This window comes from Dendrobates tinctorius, unplaced genomic scaffold (genome assembly GCF_039654945.1).
Source record: "Dendrobates tinctorius isolate UK_male_01 unplaced genomic scaffold, ASM3965494v1 ptg000039l, whole genome shotgun sequence".
Classification (NCBI taxonomy): domain Eukaryota; kingdom Metazoa; phylum Chordata; class Amphibia; order Anura; family Dendrobatidae; genus Dendrobates; species Dendrobates tinctorius.
The window spans coordinates 5,879,308-5,892,232 of NW_027361707.1; positions in this window are offsets into that span (position 1 = coordinate 5,879,308).

Genomic DNA, 12,925 nt, shown 5'->3' on the forward strand with positions numbered 1-12,925 from the left:
AAAGTTTGGACCTAAATGTTACCCTGATATCACATTTTGTTCTCCACCCTTAATGCGTAGTTTATTGTCAATGTTATTTAGGCTTTGCATTATTTGGGAACTGAATGATATAGAAAAAGAAAAGTTTTAGATAGAAGTTAAAGCACAAAGCACCAACCAACCTATGGCTAGCCCCGGTCACTTACTATCTGGGTCCTCCATGGTTTGTACATCAGTTCTCCTTGTTTCATTTGGCTCCGAGTGCTCATCCTCTACCAAACTGCTCCCAAATGCTTTTCGCGAAGATTAATATACAAAAAATATAGTCATGCAAACTACCTGATTAAATGCATACCAATAAGAGGAGACCCTCTTGAAGACCATGTTAAGATGGCGATGAGACAATGGAAACTGCCATATCTTGAAGGTATGGACTCCCCAAGTCCTGTCTGTGGACCTCATTAAATACTTGGGTCGTCTGTAGGGATGAGCGATATTGCCCAATATCGTATCGGAATTCCGATTTCCGATTTTGGAAAATATCGGATATCAGAATTTCCGATTTCAAATATCAATGCAAGTCAATGGGAGAAAAAAATCGGAATTACAAAATAACCACTACAGTGCTATATAATGGATAAAATGGAGGGGAAACACCTCAGGATAATGGGGAAGGAGTTTGCAGAGGCAGAGGAGCAAAAAAATCGCTAGAAAAATGCACAGAGCAAAAGCTGTAGCAGGAAAACTGGTCACCATCTTCTTAACAGCGATGTTTTTTCTTTGGGTTAGGATTAGTTGGGGTAGGGTTGGGGCTTATGGTTAGTAGGGTAAGGGTTAGGGAAAGGGATAGGGGTTAGGGTTAGTTAGGGTTATGGTTATGCTTATGGTTAGTAGGCTTAGGGTTACGGGTTAGGGTTATTAGGGTTAGGGTTAGGGGTTATGGTTATAGTTAGTAGGGTTAGGGGTTAGGGTTAGTAGGGTTAGGGTTAGGGGTTAGGATTAGTAGGGTTATGGTTACGGGTTAGGGTTTAGGTTTTGTAGGGTTAGGGTAAGGGTTAGTGGTTAGGGTTAATAGGGTTAAGGTAAGGGTTAGGGGTTAGGGTTATTAGGGTTAGGGGTTATGGTTATGGTTAGTAGGGTTAGGGGTTAGGGTTAGTAGGGTTAGGGTTAGGATTAGTAGGGTTATGGTTAGGGGTTAGGGTTTAGGTTTAGGGTTAGGGTAAGGGTTAGGGGTTAGGGTTATGCTTATGGTTAGTAGGGTTAGGGTTAGGGGTTAGGGTTATTAGGGTTAGGGGTTGTGGTTATGGTTAGTAGGGCTAGGGGTTAGGGGTTAGGGTTTAGGTTTAGGGTTAGTAGGGATAGGGTAAGGGTTAGGTGTTAGGGTTAGTGGTTAGGGTTAGTTAGGGTTAGGGTTAGTGGTAAGGGTTAAGGGTTAGGGATAGTTAGGGTTAGGGTTAGTGATTTTACATTATTAAATTAAAACTGCCAGTGGTGGTGTCAATATGCCCTTTGACTGACATGTGTCCACGTTCAGCTCACCTTGCAAGTTTGGACGCCTTCTACCAAGCTTAGGGGAGTTACACAATGTTGTCAGCAATTCTTCACCTCCTGATTGGCTCCACGGAGCGCTCAGAGGCTGAAGGATTATGGGATTTCCGATTTCCGATGTGAACAAAATATCAGAATTGGGAATTGGAATTCCGATATCGCAAATATCGGGCTGATTTCTGATATTTCAATATCGGAAAGCTCATCCCTAGTCGTCTGTTATGTAGATCGCCTTTTCTATATAGATATAATCCTGCTAGTATCTGAGCGTGTAGTTATAACACATATGCTGTTCACTCCATAAAAATCCTGGAAAGGCTTGCCGTAATGTAAATATTTTCTTACAAGAAATGCCTATAACGTCCAAATAACGTGACCCAAGAGTGGAGACAACCTGCGGCTTTACAGCTGTTGTTAGGACACAGGATAGTTTACAAGTCAAAGAGGCCGGGAACACTTGGGATTGAGCAGGTTGATGAAACTTCCTCTACAGCTACAGATTAGGTAATTAAAAATAGGCTATATTATAAACAGAAATGATGTCACCCATTCTGGGGCGCAGTACCTGCTTATTGCCTATAGGTGTCAGTGAGAAAGTTGCTTCCTATAGAAAAGATCATTTTCTTCATTCCTATCATTGTGTTAATGGAACATAGAAGTAACAATTACAACAAGAAATGAGCCTTAATTTATAGAACAGGTAATAAGTTATTGATAGATGAAGGTCCCACCAATGGCATCCCCCAATGATCCCAAAAATAGATCTTTGCAGAGCCTTGTTTAAAGGGAACCAAATTATTTGAATAGACATGAAGTTAAATGATAAAAATCTGTCTCCACACAGTCACCACAAGGGGGAGCTTAGGAGCTGACAAGATTACATTGTTACATAGGTTGATAGGAGACACCGGTCCATTAAATTTACCCTTTCTCGAAAGTGGCATAACTAGAGTCCGATGGGTCCCAGGGCAAAATTTGAATCTGGGCTCTCAGCTGCATATTGGTCAGATGCATGAGCCCTTGTAGCCTTCTAAAGACATACAGTGGGGAAAAAAGTATTTAGTCAGCCACCAATTGTGCAAGTTCTCCCACTTGTACGGAGCCCCAGATCGAGGGAGATTATGAGTGGTCTTGTATGTCTTCCATTTTCTTATTGTTGCTCCCACAGTTGATTTCATCACACCAAGCTGCTTGCCTATTGTAGATTCAGTCTTCCCAGCCTGGTGCAGGGCTACAATTTTGTTTCTGATGTCCTTCGACAGTTTGGAGTGTGAATGTTTGAGGTTGTGGACAGGTGTCTTTTATACCGATAGCAACTTCAAACAGGTGACATTACTACAGGTAATGAGTGGAGGACAGAGGAGCCTCTTAAAGAAGTTACAGGTCTGCGAGAGCCAGAAATCCTGCATGTTTTTATGTGACCAAACACTTATTTTCCACCATAATTTTCAAAATAAATCTTACCAAATCAGACAAGGTGATTTTCTGGATTTGTTTTCTCATTTTGACTCTCATAGTTGTGGTCTACCTATGATGTCAAGTACAGGCCTCTCTCATCTTTTTAAGTGGGAGAACGTGCACAATTGGTGGCTGACTAAATACTTTTTTACCCCCTGTATGTGTTCTTCTCCCATGTAATAATGCTCCCAAATCTCTAATAATGTTACCATCCTTAACTAATGTCCCTCATCCTGTAATAATATCCCCATCGTGGCCATTTCCTTTAGTAATGTCCCCATCGTGGGCCCCTTCATGTAATAATGTCCCCATCCTGGGTCCCTTACTAATATAATGTTCCCCATCCTGGACCACTTCTTGGTATAATGTCCCCCATCCTGACCCCTTCCATTAATAATGTCCCCCCTTCTAGGACTAATCCTAATATAACATCCACCATTCGGGGCCCCTTCCTAGAATAATATCTCCCATCCTGAGCCCCTTCCAGTAATAATGTCCTCCATCATGGGCCCCTTAATGATATAATGCCCCTCATCCTGGGCCTCTTCCTAATATAATATCCTCCTTTATGCTGCTCTTGAAAAAAACAATAACAAGATTCTTCTTACCTTCCTCTGTACCCACAATGTGTGTAGTTCTCTTCTTTAACCAGTGCATGAAGGCATTGCACACGCAGACCCCGCCCCTCTGCACACAGTCACCGCCCACACTCCACCCACACACTTCCCTCCTCCCGGTCCGCAGCGTTTCTCGCATCCACGTCCGCAGCAAAACCGCAGATCTTTGTTACACCAGCGGATGCGCCTGACTCAATGCAAGTCAATGGGTGCAGAAACACTGCAGATCCGCACCAAGAATTGACATGCTGCAGAAAATAAAGCGCTGCGAATCCGTGCGTTTTTTTCCGTAGTGTCTGCACAGCGTTTTTGGATTTCCCATTGATTAACTTTGCGTGCACTCTGCACTGCGGATTTGATGCAATTCCGCGCTTCCAAAAACACCGTGGAAACGCATCAACATCCGCAGCGTGTGCACATTACCCTAACTGTAAAGAACCCTTTCTTGTTTAGCTTTCCTTCACACAGAATGAGCGCCCCTTAGTCCTTTCTAAGCATAATAAGTTCTTAAGCTTCTTCTAAGCTCCCTTTTGCGGTAGCCGTAAGATGGCAAGCTTTTAATGCCTACCTGTATGCCTATGCAGAGGATTTGTAGAAAATCATAGCTCCACCTATAAAGATATATTAAAAGGAACCTGTCAGAGCAAAATTCTCGAAAATCGAGCTTTTCTCACTTTATCATGACATTTTGACCTAAAACGACTACTACCTTTAGTTCCAAAATCCGCGGTAGACTTTTGAAGAAAACATATTGGCTTCATTAGGGCAAGTCATTTTTTTTTAGGAAAGTAACATGAATTTTGAAACTAAAAGTAAGCTTAGTATAAGCTGCTCTTCTTTAGTACCATATTTTACTCTGACAGACTCTCGGCCAGAGTGGGCACCGGGTACATCGAGCTCTTCTCCGTGCGGGACCTGTCTTGTCCTGCATTACACAGACATCCCCCTTGTTTTGAATGGGCACAGAGTAATGCCAAATTTCTCCAGCGGTGGCGCTGCAGGGAAACGGAACACTTGCAATTCGATGACATATTTACAGATGATTGCTGCGGGTCCTAAAAGGAGGAAACTTTGCGAATGGGGCTAAGTCATATAAATTCGACCAAGATCGGACTGAAGCTCACAGACTGGCTGGCAGGGCTCCCAAACCGGTCTGTGGTCATAAATCAGCTCAGAAAAAAAGACAGAAAAGAGTTACAAACTCTCCCTTCAGAACGAGCTCACTGACTGATTTACAGTAAACTCATTCTACAGCAAGCAATAGACACAGTGCAACGCAGAGGCTACAGGAGGCAAACGGTGGTACATTTTTTTTTTTAATGAACCCAATAGCAAAAATTATTTTTAGAACTAAATGTGGGTAAGGCCTCTTTCACACATCCGTCTGTCCCCATCAGTCAAAATCCGCCGTTTTGCAAAAAAAAAAAAAGGATCCGTCATTTTTTTGGCAGATCCGTTTTTCTTCCCATTGACTTGCATTATGGGCGGATCTTGACGGATGGTCATCCGTAGGATCCGTTTTTTCACGGATCCCCCAAAATTTTGGCGTCCGCTGACATGACTGGATGGACACTGAAACGTTTTTTTGCTGGCCGGATCCGCATTTGCCCGGAAGAATTGACTTTGCCGGAAATTTAACCCTAAATCCCATTCTGGCGGCTGAGAAATATTCTCTCTCTCTCCTCCCGGCAACGGGTTCCTTTAAATTTCAGCCTTCGCCGGATCCGTCTATGAAACAGTCCGGTACCACACGTTGGTATAATCACTGTTACGGATCCGTGTCCCGCATTTTTGCGGAATGCAACTGATCGAAAAAAACGTATGTGTGAAACAGGCCTAAAACTAAACTAATGTGGTTAACCTCTTTATATAAGATCGATATATAGGAATGATTCAAATTGGTTATGTACAATGTTATGCTTAGCCATAGAGGAAGGAGTCTGGAGGAGAGAGCAGGGGCTGTGCATTTCTAAGAAGTCTGGCTCACTCTGTGACTAAATCGAGGTTGGTGTTGCGTCCTGCTTCTGCTTTCCAAGGGATGAAGAAGTTATGAGCATAAAAGACTGACCCAGGAAGACAATACTGCAAACATTGATAGAAGAATTCTCAGATACGATGTAGTGTGTGAATGCGTGACCAAGACAGCTAACTCTTTTTTTTTCCCTAATGCCTCCTTCACACATCCGATTTTCTCACATAGTAGAAATACGGACTGATTATATTGATAAACTTTGATCAGAGTTTGGTCTGAGTGCATCAATTTTTCTTGTACGTGGAAAAAAAAAAGCTTTCTCCACCTTCTCCTTTCTGATAGTCCGTGAAAATTCAGACCGAACTCGGATGGCACCCGAATGCAGTCCGATTTTTTTTTTTCCCGAACGCATAGACTTGCACTGTCGTTTTTGATCTGACGCTCGGATCAGAATCAGACATGTCTCCGCGATTTTCCCAAAATCATTGACATGCGAATGGCCCCACAGACTATCACAGGTACGAGAACTATCCGTGAAAATTACGGATAGCACTCATATGCAAAAATCGGATTTGTAAATGAGGTCATAGGCAGAGTTGAACGATTTCCCCAAGAACAAAGGGTTAATCATCACCGCCGAGGACGCAGCCGTTTTCGACAGATGTTCTCCCTAACTGACAATAAAGGCGCTGTCTTTCAGCTGCGCGCTCTTTACAGACATTATTGGCAATATACAATATGTCAACAGGATGGAGCGGAGAAACAGATCGCCCCGGAGTTTGTTTTAGGGATTTGCTGAAACTGTTTGCAAACAGAACATGTAGAAGACTTCTTATGGCATTCCGAAGGAAGCTTGTCCCGGGAAAACCTTATCTCTGGTGATTCACCTGCTTGTCTCACAGGCACTTTATATAGTAAGAGAGTGGGAGACAAAGCGTAGAAGAGAGAGCAGAGGGGGCGACACGTTACAGAGAATGTCACCGTCACACCGAAATAAATCCGTAATGCCGGGAGAAGGTACAGAGTGATCTGCTGGGTGACGAACCTAATGTCATCGCTGCTGAAAATATTCACTGATTGCGAACGAGAATGCAGCAATTTGTACCGTCTATCTATGTTCTATGTAGTCATTAGTTTACATGCACTTAAAGGGATTGTCCAGTGATAAAAGTCATCACCTATGCACAGGACAGATGATATTTTACTGACTGGTGGGTGCTCCACTGCTGGGACCCGCACTGATCCGATCCAGAAATTGGGGAACTTTTATCCTTCTTGAAAGAAAACATGGCAGGATGGATGCCGATCGCGCTCCATTCATTTGCTATAAGGCTACCAGAAAAAGCTGAGTGCAGCGCTATATCAAATTAATAAAGCGCTGGTTGAGCATGTGCACTGCCGCTTCGTTCTAGCAGCGATAAAAGTTGCCTGTTCTGTCGATCAGACCCCCACCAAGCAAAAGTAATCCTGCGGATTACTTATTTGCACCGGACAACCCCTTTAAGGTCCGCATACACATTAGAAAGTCATTGACCATTGATCGTTCAGCGGCCGGACATCTCTCCTGACTCCTTCATACACAGTATCGCTCCTCTGTCCTCTACGAAAAAGCCAGACACTTGCTGAAATTCAGTAGGTCGGATCCTTCTCTGTCGCACCATCATCTGTTGCAGGAGAATTGTAAGGCCCCAATAAACATTACACTATCCTGCCAAGAACTCATATTTATCTCCTGCACAGATTCCCTTGGTAATAAATAACAGTTTATTTTTTTCCACCAAAAGTTAAGGCCCAATGGGTTGTCGTCTTTCCCACAGGTACCGGACACAACTTCAGCCCTGAATCTCGGTATGAACAGAGTAGCCCTTTTGCTATCTTCCACAGCACTTGGAATTCTTCTCTACTTGTAGCTGTATATTCAGATTCCATCTCAGTCCACCTGTGAGAGCTTGAGTCAAATATCTCCAACAGGTTCGAAGAAGGAGTGTGCCCCCGGCCAGCATCTCTCTCAAGGTTCCAAGGCCGGAGGGGTTCTCTGACAATCCACTACATCACCTATTAGGCCCACGTTGTCCCTAGCAGCCTAATGTTTGAGACTGCTGTTGACAATTCACACTACTGCCCCTCAATTGACTTGTCACTTCTTGAACTTGGCAATAACCCTCAGTTCCCCCTCCCCAATCTGGGCTGGCTGTTAACCCTCACACTCTCTCTATGCCTGCTGTGTTACTAGGTAAATTTCACCTTTCACCTAAATATCAAGAACAAAATTTTATTCACATTCTTCACCACAGTAGCATTGATGTCTTCAGAGGGAACACAGCAGCTCGTCCATCTCCTTACAGTCAGTAACCACCTATTACCTGACAGCATCTCCACCTTAGCTCTACGTCATTGTCGCGGCATGATGAACATGTGATAGGGGGCCGGATTGGGGGATAGTCCACTGCTTACCACGTCCGGACTACACAGACACCAGGCGAAGCAAGGACAAGATGGAGGCAGAGTTCAGTTCTAACAGTTCCAGATTTTATTCGTCATCCTCCTGATGACCACAACCACGCACCGCAGCCTCTTTACAGTTCTCCGTCTCCAGGCCCGGGTACCTGCACCTTTTCTCCAGTCGAAGTAACGTCCCTCGCGGATCTTTCGCTGGGGCTGCCCTAGACCAATCTACCGCCAGCGCTTCACCTGCCCGAGGTCGTCGTCCAATCGGTACCCCCAGGGCCTCGTCTGTCCTGCGGTCCGTCGGGTCAGGGCCACCCCTCTGACTGTCTCTTTCCTGTCAGTCCCCTAGTCAAGCTCTTCGCCATTCTCTGTCTTCTGCCGAGCTCCTCCCAGGACTGACTTGCCTGGAACCCCAACCAGTCCTATTTATCCCCTCTCCCACCAGGAATTCCCCTCCTGGGTTCCTATCTCCCCACCCCCCATGACTAAGCGTTTCTCAAGCCCTAAGCTGCTGTTGAGTCCTGAACTACTCCCCCCTGCCATCTTGTGGTCAAATTTCGGTACTGCCTAGGGATGGGCGAGTCTACTCGCTAGGACTCGTTACTCGGCGAATAGTAAGGGACTCGCTGGACTCGTTACTCGGCGAGTCTCCCAGTGATTACTCGCACAGTAACGAGTCCAATGCAAGTCAATGGCAATCCTAGTTTTGTCAGAGTTTTTTTTTCTCACTCGCTAGATTCGCTATATCACATCGCTGTCAACAGCGAGTCTGAGCGAGTCTACGATTCCGAGTCCTGTATACTGGATTCGGGACTCGCTTATACAGAATCTGTTGTGTTCCTACAAGTTTCCAAGACAGCCTATGTCAACACACAGCGACTGTGAGCGAGTCTGAGCGAGTCTACGAATCCCGAGTCCTGTATACTGGATTCGGGACTCGCAAATATAGAATCTGTTATGTTCCTTTGTAATTTGTAAATCGCACATTACTCGCTAAGACTCGCTTCCCCATTCATTAACATTGGACTCGCTAGACTCGCAACAAGTAGCGAGTCCCGGGCTTGGACTCGCTAGAGTCAAGCGATTCCGAGTAATTTAGGACTCGCCCATCACTAGTACTGCCCTTTTCCCTGCTGTTACCTTTCTGTCATTGCCAATCTCCGTCTGTAGTGCACAAATCGTCCCTTCTACCTCCAGTCAAGTCTGTCCATCAAGTCACCTTCCCCACAAATACACAATGTCGCACCAGGCTGCATGGCCAAAACTGGAGGCGGGGATGCCGACAATTAGAAGGTGGTTCGGAGGTAAGGCTTCTGTCCATGAGCCATGGAATATTGACCGGAATCCTAAACCAGGGTCCTGCAAATGTATTCACTCATCTGGACATAGGGACAAAGATCTTACTTTTGGGCGAAATGTCCTGTGGTTTAATGAAACAAAAATGGAAGTGATGACCATCACTGTGTATGGAGGAAATAGCGGGAAGCTTCCAAGCCAAAGAACACCAAAAAATGGGTCTTCCAAATGAACAATGACCACAAGCATACTTTCAAAATTGCTGTAAAAAGACTTAAAAGACTTGTTCAGGCTTGGGGCTCAAGTTTGCAGACTGAAGAACACACAGTGCATGTAGTCAGGAATCCTTTGGCGTCGCAAGCGGGCAGTCATGTGATCGCAAGCATGCAATTTGCCTTCTTCCAGCCACATTCTGACTAGACTTCACTTTCATTGAGTGAGGTTGGGAAGGTCTAGGGAGCATGTGACCGAATGTACGCACTGGAGAATCCTGAGAGCGCACATTGTGTGTGCTTGTGAGGATTCACAAGTCTGCAAACTTGAACCCAAACATGGACAATCCCTTAAAGGACACCAAATACATGGTAATGGAGTGGCCTTCTCAATGTTCTGACATTGATCCCAAGGAAAATTTATGACAGAACTGAAAAAGTACCTTCAAGCCTGAATCAGTTCTACCACCTCTGAACGGAGTACTGATCCAAAATTTACGCTTATCCAATATTGCATTTTCCAAAAGTAAGGGACACATCATTTCTAATTTTATTTAGGAAGTAAAATCCTTAACCCCACCTCCCCCCTGATAACACAGACAGGCGAAACATGGTTCACCGGGTTGTCCAAGATTTTTAAAGCATAAACCAATAAAATAGTGAATTAACCATTACCTATTCAGTCTCCTGGTGCAAAAGCACCACTATTCTGATGATCCCCAAAGGACCTGCAGTGAGGACGCTGAATCTATTAGTTATGTGACAGCTGGAACCAATCGCTGGATGATGGATGGGTGGTCATTGCTGCAAGGTTCATGCATATGAGAGGAGTAAAAGATTTACTTGTTGAATAGTTTTTATTTTATAGAGCTTCACTTTATTAAACCCCAGGAAACCCCCCCCCCCCCAAGTAGCATCTCAAACCCACCTAGTTCTCAGATACAGTTGGCCTCTAGCACAATAATCTGTTTATTTTTTGGTTTCACTAATAGCAATGACCTATGTCCTCCCGGTCAGACTCCTTCCATCAACGTCCCTGCAATGGAAAGTGACTTTATTTGTAATTTATCTCCAGGTTCAAGCGCTTGTCACTACAGTAAGTGTTCTGTATATGATTCTGGTCGTCTTCTGCTTCACTGCGACAGCTGATGTGTGTTTTTCCAGTTTATTACTGCAAACAGCCTTGTCAGTGTGGACGTAGTTTCTAGGCAAAAGTTCTCGACATTGTAAAAAAAAAAAATGGGTCTGTTTACAGTCATTTATCTTATGTGACAAATTCTCCTGCTCTTCTGGTCATGGTGGTGGCAAACTGTTTCCCAGAAATATTGTGGTTGCTCCATCCTCTAGTCATTAGGAAACTGGAGAGAGATCTCTGATGGGACGTTAATCGTGTCTTTTTACATTTTTACCAAATTATTACCTGTTGAAAACTTTCAAAGGTTGTCCCGTAGTTGAAGAAAAGTGGCCAGAAATTCTGTCATGTCTGTTATTTGGGCTTGCATTGGCCAAAACTGGTCAAATGGGGGTAGCACTGTGGCTCAGTGGTTAGACTGCAGCTTTGTAGGACCTACTGGGGTCCTGAGATCAAATCCCACCAACGACAACAGCTGCAAGGAGATTGTATGTTCTCATGTTTGTGTGGGTTTCCTCCATGTTTTCCGTTTTCCTCCCACATTCCAAAGACATAGTGATAAGGAATATAGATTGTGAGCCCCATTGGGGGCAGCGATAGTAAGATTAACAAAAAATTGTGGATAGGGTTTAGAAGGATGCATTGTGCAAAATTATTTTAGCCTTGAATTTCGAAGCTAGAATATGTGAATGGTTGACACTATGCCTTTGGGGGGCTGTATTCTGCTGTGAGGGTTTGACTCAGCTGCTTTCAGAAGAAGACACAGGAATGCTTTTTAGGTGAGTCACCTGCTGGTTTATTATGGTACAGCATAAACCATAGCAGGCTTCAGCAAAATAAGCAAGGCCTTTCTGGCAAAACAAGATATAAATCACAGCAAGTCCTTATATCTGAGGAGTTCACTCGCTCACACTCAGACCACCATATGTCCTCAGCTCCTCCTGGAGCCACATCTGGAGACCTTCCTCTTCAAACACAACACAGAGAAAAAAAACAGTGGCTGAACATTTAACTCCCCAGCCACACCCTTGAGGTGGAGATAAGGTGAGTAGGCACCCTGCCCATCTCTCACCTACTCACCAAAAACCCGGTCCCTTATAATGGCTGTTTAACCTCTTCAGCACATAGTATGCTGGAGAGAAACTTATGAGTTTCAGATCATGAACGGAAGAAAGCAATCTTCGTGACACATACCGTATCTCCCCTCACATACAGTGCCAGTGACCCTGTCACAGTGCTTATACCGTATATGTGTCCTTAGGAGTCCCACTCATACAGTGCAAGGAACTTGCCAGCGTGCATGTGAAACTAGAAGAAGAAAGGGAACGTCCAGGATCCTAGGAGACTCTAAAACTCAATCCAGTACATGTGTTTTGAAGCTTCCCAGGATCGTGGATACTTCTTTCTTCCTTCTATAATGGGCAGGCTTTGTACCAAAAAAATGTAACGTCCAAGTTGTGTGCTGTACACTGCAACCACCAAACTGTATGCCGTAATTTGTACCTGACAAACTCAGAGACATTGTCTTTTGAATCTACCGATACGGAGTGGAACCCTAACTTGAGCACCACATTTTTGTGTGCCATATATCTATTACCATTGTCTGCCATAGCTAAAATTCATACTCCATTTGGAGCAAAGTAGTGTTCATTTTACCAAAGCCTAAACTTTACCACTCAAGAGAACCCACCTCTATAATATCCACAAGCTTAAAAAATATGGAAGATGATCAGAGAACCAAGTTCTCAACTGCTATGTGTTACGGCTGTGACTGCGGCCTAGCCAACGCCTCCACTTCGTCAGACCACAACGACATGGGGCGAGCGACCCAGGTGGGAACGTAATGTAGACCCACTGGACCACAGAGGGGGACCTGGACCTACCCAAACTAGGGAAGGGCAACGAGTAGGGTCTGTGGCAGCTGAGCATGTGGACAAGATAGCGACATGCAGGACTAGATGACACCGCACAACTTCAGGTATGAAGAAACATAAAGTTTACTAAAACAAAGTCACAGTACAAAAGCAGAACATAATACCAGGTTCCCGATTCCACACATCGGGGAAGGGTACACGTCTCAGGTTAACAGATGAAGGCAGGAGGTCATCATGGGTAGATGCATTCCCAGGGTCATCTGGCATGGGCATACTAGGAGGACCTCTCTCTCGGACCTCAGGCTTAGCACAGGCACAGCAGGAGAACATCAGACACCGACCTCGGAAAGACGTTAGACGATGGCAAAGGGTCATCATGAGTTGATGCA